Raw genomic sequence first — 13,381 nt, forward strand, 5'->3', positions numbered from 1 at the left:
TGTGGCGTTTTCCTCTATATGCATGTAAACGTTAGCGGTGCTCGTCGATCGTGCTGCCTCACGCAAACTCTGACTTCTCCTTCGGCTAAACGATCAGACATCTGATCACTTTTTTTTCTCGTAACCCAACCCAAGCGCCAAAGGCCTCAGTTCAGTTATAACCGATCGTCAATCTGTCGATATTTCTGCCGTGTTCTTTTGTTCACCTTCGGGGTACCAAATTAGTCGGTATTTATTTCAACGGCAGTTGTCAAGGGGGGAAAAATGCTTTGACTTTTAAACTTGCACATCTCGATGGCGTTTATAGATAAAAAAGCCCCTTTCTCAAGGAGAAAATTGTTAAAACGTGGCGCTTTCTTCCATGCAACCTGAGTCAAAGCCAAAGCTCAAAATCCACACTCCAAAAGTCGAAAATCCCAAGTGCAAAAGCCAAAGCCAACGTCCAACCCCACACCACCAAAGTCCAAAGCCAAAGTCCAACTTTGCTTAGAGAATGTATCTCATCGTCATCATCGCTAACCATGTGCACTGCCAAACTATATTTTGCGTATTGCGAGAGGACCGCTAGGTAGCAAGGACCTCCCACTGTTATGTTGTGTAGGATTGATGTACCCTTTGTGAAACCCACTGTGTAAAGTTGGCTTCGCGGCAGTGTGTTTAAAGTTGGCTTTCCTGCGCTGTGGTTTGATCGGACGTCAGCGCCATCAAAAAGGCATAGCAACTTCCCTTTAAAAAAGCGTTAAACATATCAAACAAAAGCATAATAAGTAAAGAAATTTTGATATGCAATAGGCGTACGGTACCCAACCTCCCGCTGTTTTCTTCGTTACGTTCTCTTCGTCATTTGTATTTCGTCAAGGACATCGCATAGTTGCAACTTGCTGGCCGTCGTGGTGAAAGCAGATGTCGAAACCGTGCAGGCGAGGTATACATTGGCCAATTGCGACAGAAATATGATTACCAGCAGCATCCCCAACACATGAAGCTGATAAATTTGGAGAGGAGGTGCGCGACGCGACCCCCTCGTCCCTGGAGCAGGTCAGTGACTGACTGCTTTCTTTAAAGTGGCCTTCGGCTGTGCCGCACTTCAGCCCCATGCCGCTCTTTCGTGTAGAGCGCCTTGACCCTGTCAGCAGAAAATTTAGCTCATAATATACACTAAAAGCTCGTTAATTCGAACCGCAAGGGGACGCCCTTTCAGTTCGAATTAATGAAAGTTTGAGCTAACGAAAGTGGAGAATAAGAACAGCACACCGCAATTGCGAAGCAGTAGGGCATGTCAACACTTTGATACTTGAAAAAGCCCGTGATTGCAGCCTGCCTTTTTTTCTCTAATAAACGAATGTAGCGGAAAGACTGATATTCGCCTTCTTGAAAACTGAAAAGCAGATGGGCCGCATTTCACCCGGCGATGACTACTGAGCGGACAGCCCCGCTATGCTTCGTCATCGTTCTCCTTGCTGTAATTGGCAGCGATAGCTTCTGCAGTTCCCTCAGAAATGATGCCCTCACATATCGGCGCTCCAGACACACCACTTTACTCGCTTCCTAATCAACTTTGTTAGCAAAAAAGGCGTCTTACAAAACGCCCTCAATGTGGAATTTAGATTGCTTTTACCCTATTTTGCCTTCTGCGTTCCACGCAGCCTCGCCTGTAGTCCCAGAGTGCGTTTCTATGGCCGAGTGCCAGGCGCCAAGACGCCGGCGCTGTGGTACGTAGTTCGAATTATCCGTGGTGGAATCTACTCGGGTTCGAATTAACGGGCTTATTTATATATTGGCTTCTATGGAGACTTGGCCGGACGAAATCACACAGTTCAAATTATCGCTAAATTCGAATTATTGGAGTTCGAATTAACAATATTTTACTGTATCTTAAAAACCACCCACGCAGTAAGCGAGCGGACGGCCCCATAAGGTGACTTCACAAAATAGCCTGTGCAGTTATTAACCTGAAACGTCATCACCCTAGTCATCCAACCACTGGTGAGCGTGCGTGCATGTGTGTGTGTTTGCGTGAGCGTGTGTAACTTGTCCGCCAGACCCGTCAGGGAGGCCAGACCAAGCGAGTGGCTTTGTCCGCTGAAGCGTCTCCTCCGGAAGCATGTCATCCGGAAGCATGGTTATGAACAACCTTTTTTTTTTTTTTTTGCTACATTCTGTTCTGGATAAGTGAGGGACGCCTTCGGAGAGTTTGAACTTGAAAGACTGAAAGTTATAGATTTTTAAAACAACAGTTCTCCTGGGGCAACGTCTAAGCTTACTAAGCTAACTAGGTTCGGAGACGAGTACGAGGCCAACGTCGCGCAGTAGGATGGCGACCGCTGTGTTGATTGCCTGACAATTGTAAACAGGAGACTTCAGCCTTAAGAACCGGAACAGCGCACAGTATGGAGCCCACGAGACTTGACGAATCCAACGAAGTGGACATGACCACCGCCGCAGTCTACACCCCTGCCGATAAAGACCGGTGCCCGGAGGACCGAAGGTGGCAACAGGGCCACCCACATCGGGGACACAGTGCGCACGCAGCTTCCAGTAACATTATCCAACGTCACTCCATCAAGCGTGAGGCAAAAACTGGCGTACGCAACTATCAATAGGAATCTACGGGATACCACTATTTTGGTGGCCCCACACAGCGACATACATTGTAAAAACCTGTGTAAGGAAAGCTAAATTCCGACTGAAAGCATAGGACGAATGATAATCGACACTCGCGAAATGTACGGCAACGACGTACTGAAGAAAGTCACCACCACAGACTACAATGAATCCAACGAAGAGTTAATGGAAGTACTTAGGTGGGAGCGAGCAGAAATACTGAACGTAAAATAAAGTGTAAAGAGCGTTCAAGCACTCACCACATCGACGCAGTGCTATTCCAGAAACATATGAAGTACTACAGAAAACTACGCAGGTCCTCACCCTACAATCCGAGCGTGTTGATATGTCATCACTGCCACAGGAAAGGATGCATGCAAAAGCACTGTCCAACAATGAAGTGTGCGGTAAATGCGCAACTCGACACATGATGACAGAATGCGAAGCAGGTAGCCAGCACGGCGTCACATGCAATGAGAAAGGCCATTTGGCCACAGCCGAAAAGTGCCCAGCGAAAGAGCAGCACGAGGAAGGCAGCAGGAAAAAATAGAGAGCCGCTCCTGAGGCCGATCAAGAAGGTCACTTCCTATCAATCGTCGTTGAAATGTGAATTTCGCTCGCTACCTGGCAGGGTAGATAAGCCCACATATTCGGTAGACTTCCAAAGCAGCGGAAGTCGACTATGCCACAGTTAAATCCGCCGCGAACGCCCGCTCAAGTGCGGAGATCTAAGAAAATAACGTCCATGCGCCCTGTGATTTGACAATAGGATAAACCAGCTTGACCGGCACTGGCGCAGCGACAAGTACAAGAAACCAAAAGCATGAATCGTAAAGCCGGTTTCGAGACTCAGAAGCAGGAAAGTCGACCCGCCACTAAGGAAAGACATCCACAAACGAGCGAAAGTCGAATAATAAACGCAAGGCCCCCCTTCAAGAACAAAAGCATCGCCCATCGCAAAGGCTACTATCCATACCAGCGACAACAGCACACCAAGGGAAACCGGAGACGCTGAATCTATGCGTTACGCTGTCAGCAAGGACACCGAGTCATCTAACGCTACGTATTACCGACGCAGTAAGGAAATTCTCTGCTCACAATTTTCGAGTGCAGAACAATCAACGCATCATATATAACGAGCGACTCGCCATACTGGAGCGCATTCTCACCGAAGTGGTGGAGAAGATCGGTCATTTGGACAGCCTAATTCATAAAACTGAAGGCGTAGGTTCAGCAGATCACGTTCTCTTTCTGAACCCTACGATGGGATCACATGATAAGATCCTGCAATAAAACTTCTGCACACTGTGTGCCAACGAAGAGGAACTGGCAGAAGGAAACCGATCGGTTGAATGAGCGCGAACAGCCTGCCTTCTTCAAGAAACTCGTGGAGTAGCACCCGGAAATTTTCGATACAAAGGTTACTCTCAGCTCACCATTATCGATGAAAGCGATATCGAACCAAAGTCCCAAGCTGCAGTTTCTGCGGAGAAAAATATACCTCACTATAATTACACAACACCGCGGATTGCACCGCAAAACGAGAAATCACGGCCATGCGGCTGGACATGGAACATGTCTCAGAAATGCATTTTATCCTCGCTATATTACCCACCGCGGTAGCTCAATGGCTAAAGCGTCGTGCTGCCAAGTCCACAGACACGGCTTCGATTGGTCCCACAGCCCTTTTTCTGGTGCAGAAGAAAAAAAATCCCGTCAATCCACCCCGTGAATGTGGTTGGAAAGCAAAGCTGTAAACGGCATCCATAACGATTACCCATGCGACGTCACTTAAATTCACTCACATCGCTCTACAAATATTAAAACCAGAGAGAAGTGATATGCACTTAACCACAACATTTATTACTTCAAAGAGATATTCTTAGTAAAGTTAAAGCAATGCATGATGCATGAACGGTGTTTGGTTGAGCTGTATTGGTGTATCACAAGAGTTTAAACTTTTTTTATAAAATTAAAGTAAGCTCCAACCCTGTGTTAGACGATCTGACTTCTCCGTCTCTGCGCCGCGGACGGAGGCAACGAGATTTGCGGCAGAGAAGGAGGGGGAGGAGGAAGAAATACTTCTGTTCAGATTTCTGAACAGCCCGGAGTGCAGCCCTGGGGAGTGATTGCTTCTTCTGTGGGGCCCATATGCACTCCACGCGGCCTGTGTTCTGTCCACCCGCTGAAGCTGGGTAGGTAGAGAGGGCCTGGACAGCAGCATGTCCTATTGTTCTTGTTGGGTAGTTGACGGAAATAGAGGAGGGTGCTCAGGGCTAAAGTCGCACACCCCGATTACGGGGCTAGTGTTCCAACTTCTGAGCCAAATTTACATTCAGCGTCGTAGCGATTCGGACGCATTAAGTGAAGACGCGTAGGCTGTGGGAAGGAGCCCGGATTGTATGAGCCGTAGGGTAGTTTGTTGTTCCCTGGAAAGGTCAGGGTAAGGCGAAGGTATGGTCTGTCTCAGAAGGCAATAATGCTGGGTTATTTTCCTGAACGTGACAAGCGGGTGACTGTCCTCGTGCAGCTCCATAGCACGGGAGGTAAAAGCGCAGGCTTGTTGGGTGGGCGTATTTGTTGCCCTCCATTGAAGCGTGAGGGGGTGTCCAGATGAGCTGAATGGAACCGTTTGGGGAGTGGTTTTTTAGCACGCGCAGTGCAGGTCAGGACACCCAACCCGACTGGTAATTCCAGTAGGCTTGCTGGGAATCGGTGACTACCCTGGTTGAGTGAGAGGCAAGGTGATGGCTGCCTCTTCTACTGCCGTCATTTCTTGGGTCCTAAGCGAGGTACACGCAAGGAGGTTGGTTCTGGGGCTAGCCACGATGATGGTGTAGTTCTGCCCTCGATGTTTGGAGGCGTCTGTGTAGATAACTGCATGATCCCCACCGAGGGTGGTGTTTAGCGCTTGAGCCCGTGCTTTTCGGTGACCCTCGTCATGTGAGGGCTTCGTATTTCTAAGCAAAAGGAACGTCTTTAGTTTTAGTCGCCAAGAGTCTGGGAGTACGTCAAGCGGAGTGACATTCTGGGCTGCCCAGCCAATCTGGTGAAGCATGCGGTTACCCACCGCAGTTCTGAGTCGGACCTTCTGGTTAGAAAGATGGCCTTTTATCAGCTCTTCCACCGTGTTGTGGAGCCCCGTGCTAAGAAGCCTTTGTGTGGACGCACTAATGAGAAGAACAATGGCCTGCTCGACCGCCTTTCTAATCATTATATAAAGCATCTCTATGTCTTGCTTGTCGAGAAGAAGACAGGGGGTTTACGTAAGTGACTCTCGAGAGGACAAAAGCTTCAATTAATCGAAAGGTACCGGATTCCTTTAGGCCTCGCTTCTTGGTGGCAACTCGCCTGATCATGTGTATGATTTAATCAATGCTGTTTTGAGGTGCTGCAAGGACACGTCCCTCTTGGTGTTAGCCTCGAGATGTAGGCCCAGGATCTTGATGCTGGGGCTTGGAGTGATGGCCTGGCCATCATGGAGTATTTGAATGTATTCCTTGATTTGGCGTGAGGGCGGACGACAAGGAGCTGTGATTTTTTACGTGAACACTGGAGGCCACAGGCTTTAGCACACTGGCGTACTAGAAGTGAGATGCCATGCATTGGTGTGAGCTTCCTTTAATTTTTGTAACTCTTAGCACATGAGCAAGGTGCGCACAGGGCCGCTAGACGGGCGTGAGTGGTCGCGTGACGCTTTCACGTGGCATTCAGCGAGAACGCAGGGGGTAAACCCGTAGATGTGCTTGGTGAGTACACCAGCTGTCTTCCCCGTCTTCGCGTGGGCTCGTAGCTAAATCGGTAAGACAACGGGCTCTCGCTTTGTTAGTCTATTAGTTGCTGGTTCGATTCCCAGCGATGCCAGTAAATTCTTTTATTTGTTCGCTGGAGTTTTCTGGTGACACCAACGGTCGCGAAAGAACCCTTGGGGGGTAGAGGTAGAAAGCTTTGCTTTAAAAATAATATCCAATAAATTCGGAGGAAGGACGCAAGATAGTGCATAGCACGCTAATTTCCAGAGCAAGGTGCACGGGGTTCCACCTCGCGCAGAAGTAGGCCCAGATCTCTGCCTATACCTGCAAGCCCTTCGAGTTGTTATGGGACTCGCACACCACACCAAAGCGAAAGCAGGCAGCTTCCTCGTTTACATGAAGTTATATTACAGTGAGCTGGCAACGATGACTCCAGACTCCGCTTCCCAGCACAAGGCCAGCCTCCCCTAGGCATGACGACAGAACACTGAGAGCAGCCCACTTCGAAGGAACACCTCGGTGGGAAGACAGGATGGTGACAGCCTGCAAGCCTCGGTCGATGAAAAAAAATCACGGAAGAGTGAGTCGTCTTCGTGGATCGCACCATGCGGGAAGACCGGCGCTTAATGGTAGTGGCCGCCACTGGCTCCCGTAGGACTGTAGGTACTCAACGATTTACTACCTAGACGATAGGCACAGTCGCACTAATTTTACAAGCCATCCTCCTAGAAATGAACATAGCAATGACGTCGACATCTCCAGGAACCACGCCCGAACGCTCGGGGAGGGGAGACCCCTATTCCTGCGTGTATCTCGTTCTCTTTGTTTGGAACTGGTGGGGTCATCCCCACGGAAATCAAAACTTTGGACGTTTCCCCTTATGTCTCGTATTTCTCTACGACAGGGGTCTCAAACTCACATCAGTGAGCGGGCCGCAGTCACCTAATTTAGTCCCGCAAGGGTGGGACAGCGAAAGAGGTTGAAACTAGGGGGGGTCAATAAAATGTCAGCTAACGCTGCCATTTGAAAGAAATGATCCTTTCCCAGTTCTTGTAAATATCCTGGGTCACTTCTAAATAAAATTTGGCGTAAGGATTCGAAACTTTTTTCAGGATTTCTTGCCGTCAGGATTCCTTGGCTACGCAAGCATGGCTCGCACTCGCGCATTCGCTCTAAAACAAAACAAATAAAAAAAATGAACGAAGACGCTCCTAAGCGGGCCGGGCCGGGCCGGGCCGCAATTAATAGGTGCGCGGGCCGCATGCGGCCCGCGGGCGGCGGGTTTGAGACCCCTTTTCTACGCATTCGCCACGGCTCCCCGTTATGAACAATCAGTAACTATGCCGAACACAATAATACTCCCCAAAAATGTCACATGCCAGTCCCTTTCAACACAGATACGCCACAATAAAAGTTTTGCGTTACGTCGATTCCCACCTCTGCGTGGGATACACCTTTCTTTTTCATTCATATGTTGTGGTTTTGTTTCCCTGGCGGATGACGTAAGTGTATTAAAACTCCCTTACCTCGCTAAGCAGGGAATGCTCTACGTGGAAACCCCGTCGATGTTTTAAAGCCCTCATCCCCACCGCCGCAAAACAAGGAAATGATCTTCATTGTTAGCCGTCGACGTCCCTTGTAAGGGTGACCAAAAGAATTAAAAGGTCGGTGAAGCAGTTGGCCCCGTAAATCTACAGTCGTCCTCCACTAGCATTTAAGTACATTTGAACCGCATGTTTTTGGACTAAGAGCCTGAAAATGGTATTCCGAGTCCGCCGTGCTCCACTAAAATTTCGATGGCAGTTGGAGGCTTTAACGTTCATTTGTTACGTTGCATCGGTAATTCCTCTCTCCTCTATAAAAGTATCCAGTCCTGTGATGAAAAGAATAACTCGGTTCGCGAGGTCTGAATAGCAACAAAAGACGAAGTATAAATGCGCTTACGTGGATGTAGAGAGAGAAAAGCTGCAGTACACGACAGCATAACCACGGATCATCAAAACGATGGAGTAGACAAGGTACAATTAAAGTTCGCAAAATTATTTTCAGAATTCCCCAGAACTTTTAAGGTACCACTAGCCCGGAAAAATTCGGACGTAATTCTGACTCAAAAAAAGGGTTATGTTATACAGCTTAGAAGTGTATTATTATCAGTCTTCTCTGTGCTAGATACAAGTTATTTGCAGTTAGTCGCAGAAGCGACACCTTAAATTTTCAACAACCAAGAGGGCAGGTTAGATTTAGAGAAGGCTACTCAACAATTTATCACATTTAGAGAGAGAGAGAAAGCTTTTAATGAATGCTGAAGCCCGACTAACGGTAGGGCTTGCTACTCCAGATGCAGGTGAATACAGTGAGATGAAAGTGCGGATATATATATATATATATATATATATATATATATATATATATATATATATATATATATATATATATATATATAGAGAGAGAGAGAGAGAGAGAGAGAGAAATAGAATATGACAATAGGGGAAGCAAGAGTAAAACATCGCAATATATATCGGGATGCAGATGGCGATATACACAATGGCACGTCAATTTTACATATCGCTACACAAAACATGATGCCACTGTCCATAGTGGGGTCCACAAATGTTTAAGATGTTACGTGTAGTCAACACATAGTCCACACAGGGGGTTCACAGGACGCCTTCCATTCCTGCTTCCACAAGAAAAGTAAACAGAGTTTTTGTCCCCAGCACTCCCTCGTCATGATTTCGCCAGGGTCCAAGGAAGTTGGAAAGTTCTAGTGCACTTCCACGTCAGAGTCACACAAGTGTCTCCAACGCTGTTGCCCATTGACTAGCATATCGTGGGAAGCGGCAGTTATGTCTTTCATCAAATAGAGAAACCTACGAAATATCACAACCCCTTTCATATTTCATTTACTAAAAAGCCTTTGATTCTGTTCACACCCCTACACTACGGCTAGTGAGAAGGGCGTCGCAATACAGGAATGGCAGGAGGTCTATCGGAGAGGCGGGGACACAAAAAGGATGATGGTGCTCAATAATCGACCACACCCGCCAGGGCTAGGAAGCGCGCGAGGAGCGCAAGTGCTCGAGACCCTACGACCTGCAACAAGAGACCGGCCGCACTTCGACACTGCTCAGCATCATCCTCTTCGCCAATAACGGACACTTGTAAGAATACAGCGGTTTGGAGAGAGCAAGGAAGGGAGACAGGCACTTGAATGTGCGGCATCTGATGTGTACCCGTGTCCGTCCTCAAGACCTACAGTGCTGGATGCACTAACCGTTTCAACGGGAACTCGAACGTACTACACGCAGCTAATTTGTTCATGTACCTGTGAACACATTCGTCTGTTGTGCCACAGAAATTTTAAAATAAATGTAACCCTGGGAACTTATGTCCCCCTGACAAGGACACGTGTCTCACCGAGGGCTGGGGAAGGGAACATAAAAAGGAAGGGCAGGTAAGGCAGGCGGACTTTCAGTAGCCTTGAAGAGGCCTCTCCACGCACAATTCGAATCCCAGCTTCACGAAGGTGGGTTGACTGGACCTACAACTACCACTCACTTTTAAAATGCCCAGCAACTTTGCCGCGAACATCTCACGCTCATTATGGTCCCTAGCGAAATAAGGCGCCGACACAACGCAAAAACGCAGGCCATCTACCCTCCTCAAACGACTCTGTTCGGAGGCTTCACCTCATGGCGGCTAGCGGTCAGGGGTTCGCTCACGGCGCAGTCACGATAAAGGCATTTGTTCTCAGCTGCAGAAGCGCATTCATTTGGACACCCGAATCGCTATTGCGTGTGTTGGTTCCTTCGAAGTTATTTTCTGAGTTGCGCCATTGTTTCCGCTACCTAGCCAGGTACGTAACCCCGTTTCGCCCATTCATTCGCTATGTTTTGCCGGTAATATGTAACGGCGAAAAGGCTTCTTTACACCGCGCCATTGACTATTAGACGAAAAGGACTGTTACAGGGAACGCGACAATTGCGCCCGATCGCTTGCGTTATGTGCCCTGGCCTCACACTCGGAATATTTATATTACTGTTGATACCATCTCGCCCACGTACCCGACCACATTCCTCTTTTCGTCCCTCGTCGCGGTCAGGCATTGTCAAGCGTTTTGCCCCGAAGCAGGCAAAGTCACTAGTTACAGGTACAGGTCGAAACCACAACATTTATTATGAATATGAATTAGGGCACCCAGTTTCTTGGTGGACGTTACCCCAAATTCCAACCTGGCCATTTTTTTCTGCACACGGGGGGCGTTACAAATGTGAGAAAAACTCGGAATGTGAGCTTACCGAGGTATCTTGTCTGCATGTACTCAGTGTAATGAAATCACGCGTGACAGAAAAAAAAATAATAGCACCCGCTCACCCCTTTTGTATCTGACCCTACCCTGCCCATTACATGGACCATAATGAACACACTGTTTTAATACCAATTTCAATTTCAATTTTTGTGCGTAATAACTATTACACTATAGGTAATGAGAAAAAAATTTGGAACAGCTTGAAGGGCCCTGATTACTCATGGGCAGTTAGGCCGGCAGGGAAGGCGGTGTGTGGACAATAAACATTAGTTAATAGAAAATAAAACAAAGAAAGGATACAACAAAAATGTTTACATTTTGATTTCAACAAAACTTCGGCGGAAGTTTTTGAAAAAAATGCCGGTTATGTCAAGGTTAGAATCATACAACCCGTTTAGCATGGTGGGGAGACAGTATCTAAGCAGAGACATTTAAGCATCTGTTTTACATAGTTTATCCGGCATGCGGAGACCTTCTATACTAAACTACGGCTTTCGTCTCCAAGCAAAAAAAAAAAAGCAAAGCGAAAGGTAACTGTCATGATTTGGAGCGCAACAAAAAACACGGACGAAGAAACGGAGTAGTCGAGACAGGCGTTAACTTCCAACTATTTTATTCGGCATGTGCTTATATTCCTTAGGAAAAGGGAGGGCGAGAAAGAAGGATCGTACACATACTCAGATGATAATAAAGACAGACATGTTTGCAGCACGTTTTTCAGAAAGCCCATTTCGCTATTGTACAGAGCAATCGAGGTATCACTTACACAGTTATCCGCTCTCTCCCTGATATAATACGCTTCGGATAATTCCCTCGCCTCCCTGTTCTTGGTTTTGTTTAGTATTTTTCCTCCTTGAACGGTGGCTCACAACCGCAGGCATGAGAGTGGGTGGGCAAATGTGCTCCGTTATCATTTCCAAGCGACAATTCATGTTCCCTGGCTCCATCGTTGACGCAATGGCCCGTTTGGCCAACTTAAGACCTTCCGCAAGATCGCGGAATTTCGTATACAACCCCGGCAGCGCAATCGACGTACCGATTTGAGTGTTTTTTCCCACATGCCTTCTTTATGCGTTCACCCGGTATGCGCGAGCACAGGGGCGCAAGTTTACACGGGGTAGATACCGCAAGGGTGATCCCGTATCTTTCGGCGACCTTTTTCATGTTGTGGGACACTCTGTGCATGTACGGCATGACATGCGTTTTTTTTTTTTTTCGGACGGAAGATACCTTTAGCCTTCTCTCCTTTCACTTTTTTGAGCAACGTCTTTGCCACCGTGACGACGTCATTGCCAGGGAAACCGGCAAAGTGACGCCTGCCAATTTGATTGATAAAACTGTCCTGCATCTTGTGCGCACACGGTTTTTGTAACGCAGATTTTGTAACGCAGAAGTTAGCGCCTGTATCGTCTACTCTGTTTCTTCGTCCATGTTCTTTTTTTTTTTGCGCTCCAAATCATGACGACTGATCCCCAAGTAGCCCAGCAAGAAGTTCTTCTAGAAAGGTAACTGGCAGCCCTCTTTGGCGATAGCCCAAACGGGCTCTAAATGTGACCGCCAAACGAGAGTGAATTGCGGTGAAGTTCTAAAGGTTGGCGAAAGGCCCCCTATCAACGTCCCATACCATCCAACGTCCCATACCAACGTCCAACGCCAACGTCCAACGCCAACGTCCCATACCATCAAAATTGCATGAAAAACTGTCGATGGAGATCATTGCTGTAGGATATCGTTGAATTACGGAGCGCGGTCGAAATACTGTCGAGCCAACACGCGACACTGGATATTGCAGTTGGATGGCCGGACAAACGCAATCACATTGACTGTAGAAAACTGTTTACTGAATACCACTGTTGACACTTGGGCAAAAATAGTAATGCGCGTGGAAAAAACTACCATTTTTTTACCGAAACAATTAATGTTCAGCGTCTTCGGGGGGCGCACTTTGGAGCCAATTGTCACACGGAGCAAGTGCTCTTATTTGGTACCTCGCAGTGCGGCGACCGATGCCCTGATGAGAACGCTAGCATCGTTAACCACATTCGACTTGACAAACACGGCACAGTAGACGCAATCATTAACTCCCACGTTACGCGCGGCGGAACGCGCTGCGAGCTGCTTCAGCGCTTTGGCGAAAAGCTTTGGATTGACCTTGACTCGCTCCTGTACCTGCGGGAGCAGCCAGCAACGATGCTCTAGACAGCTTTGCGTATCCACGTTGTGGGTCTGACGCGTGCCCCAACGCGCAAGGTGTGCTCAGTGACACGCGTGCACGGTTCGCAGGGTTCATCAACAAGGTGCTCTCGTGGCGAGCCTTCGTGCCGCTGAGCCGGCTCACGTACCTCGTGTACCTGGTGCACCCGCTGCTCATCCTCTGGCACACCGCCTACCTCAAGAAGCCCTTCTACACTACGCAGTTCTTCGTGGTAAGGCCGCCATTTTTACCCATAAAAAGTGCCTCTTTTTTTTTTTGTAGAAATGCATAAATTGGTTGAAAAGGGACACTTTGCTCTCGAATATGGCTTTGGCAGCAATGCTGAAAATAAAAGTACCTAGGCAAAAGCAGAGTCCTTCAAAAGCATTGAAGAAGTCTGGCAAAAGCTTCGATTTAGTGCATGGCACATTCGCGCGTTCATTCAAATGCTCCGGGACAGCGTGATTGTCGCCGTGAGCAGGAATATCCGCAAAGCTCCTTGGTTATCATCATCATAATCAT

At 47.8% G+C, this 13,381-nt stretch overlaps 1 protein-coding gene across 1 annotated transcript in view; it reads left to right on the forward strand.

The window, feature by feature from the left end:
- The window catches only part of LOC144151297 (nose resistant to fluoxetine protein 6-like), a 112,530-nt gene extending 99,443 nt beyond the window's left edge, over positions 1-13,087 (forward strand). Inside the window, exon 14 of the mRNA XM_077682311.1 lies at positions 12,949-13,087. The gene's annotated coding sequence lies outside the window, so the exon portion shown is untranslated. The remainder of the gene's footprint in view (positions 1-12,948) is intronic.
- Positions 13,088-13,381: the final 294 nt, after the last annotated feature.

Source organism: Haemaphysalis longicornis, unplaced genomic scaffold (genome assembly GCF_048455015.1).
Source record: "Haemaphysalis longicornis isolate Haplotype H1 unplaced genomic scaffold, Haemaphysalis longicornis Haplotype H1 scaffold_1, whole genome shotgun sequence".
NCBI lineage: Eukaryota > Metazoa > Arthropoda > Arachnida > Ixodida > Ixodidae > Haemaphysalis > Haemaphysalis longicornis.